The following is a 1,481-nucleotide window of genomic DNA, read 5'->3' as shown; positions in this document are numbered from 1 at the left end:
ATTTCAAAAATGTCACCTTTCCACTCATAATTGTAGTGATACAACAGCGGTACCGTTCTGACACATGTTGGGTTGGTACTTCCGAACTTCACGAAGAAATTGACGAAAATTAGAACATGCTCTAATTCGTCAAGAACTTGATGAATAAATTGATGAAGTTATTTGACAACTGATTTGGTGCATTACACTTGTCCAATTTCTTGATTAAGCGACTTCATCAATTAATTGATCAATAAATTGTCAATGTAAAACAGCTTTTAGACAGGTTTACGTTTTACAATAATTATTATTCACACAAGAATATTTGACGATGTAGTCAAAGTGTCGTCATAAAAAGGTACATTGGTGGCTATTAATACGTCCTTTATATCTAATGATTAATATTTATTCAGTAGTACCAATTATATTTATATTACTATTTGCCATAGACTTTATAGCACTACTAGCAAAATAAATTTAATAGACCCCTGACTTTGGAAACCGATATTAAGAAAACGTAGGGGCAAAAAAATTGAAATTTTGACCATATCTAGCCTCACTATTACTCTATTGTGTGCTAAAATTTCAGTTAGTTTGGTTATCCCATTTTTTAGTTATTAATGAAAATCTTGAAAAAATTACGGTTTTCTGCCTATAAAATTGATACTCGTCACTTTAACTCGTCGTAATTTTGTTGTTAATTGGTAAAAAAATTCCAAATATTTACTGACGATAAGTCGAACTATTGTCTTTAGTATTGTGAAGGTCATTTGTCTCAAAAGCTCTTCTTTTTTTTATTTTTAAGCAAAACAGAAGGGATTGCTATCTCCGTAAATATTGCATTCCTTAAAAAAAGAAAAAACTGATCAAGGAGTAAATAATTGTAAACAACAAAACTGAAAAAATTTGTTAAAATAATAGAGTAATAAAGGCTATAAGTACTGTATATCCTGCATCGGACCGTGAACGTAATTGACCATTCCGATACTGTTTTTAAGAATATCATATTTATAAGGGTATGTAGAACGATAATATCTAAAAATAAGTGTCAAATTTACGTGTTATTTTACTTTTTTACTGCCCATGAAAATCTAGAAAATTAGTTATTTTATGTTGTAGGTAATTAAATTACCTACAATTTAAAGTATCTAAAGTCATATTTCACCAATTTGTTAACTGTAAAATCAAGATCAAACGCGGCAAAATCAGTTTTCGAAAATTGCGCATTATTATTGCAAAAAGTGATGGATGTTCATGAAATTTATGGAACAGACGATCAATCCAATGACCGACATGTATGCCAAAGGTCGATTCAATTGACCGTGAAATTGTTGCTCCAGGTATTTGTTAATTAACTAATTGTTAATATAGTAGATACAGGTTCTCATTGATCCAAAGAAAAAGAAAAATTTCAGAAAGTTGCCCTTTACAACTAGCAAAGTAGGACGTGCAAAACACAGTTATCAACAAATTGTCCCAGGGTCAGGCAAAGGCCGCTCGGG

The sequence above is a fragment of the Anoplophora glabripennis genome, unplaced genomic scaffold (genome assembly GCF_000390285.2).
Source record: "Anoplophora glabripennis isolate ALB-LARVAE unplaced genomic scaffold, Agla_2.0 scaffold6685, whole genome shotgun sequence".
NCBI classification, from domain to species: Eukaryota; Metazoa; Arthropoda; class Insecta; order Coleoptera; family Cerambycidae; genus Anoplophora; species Anoplophora glabripennis.
Note: the sequence above shows the minus strand (reverse complement) of the source record.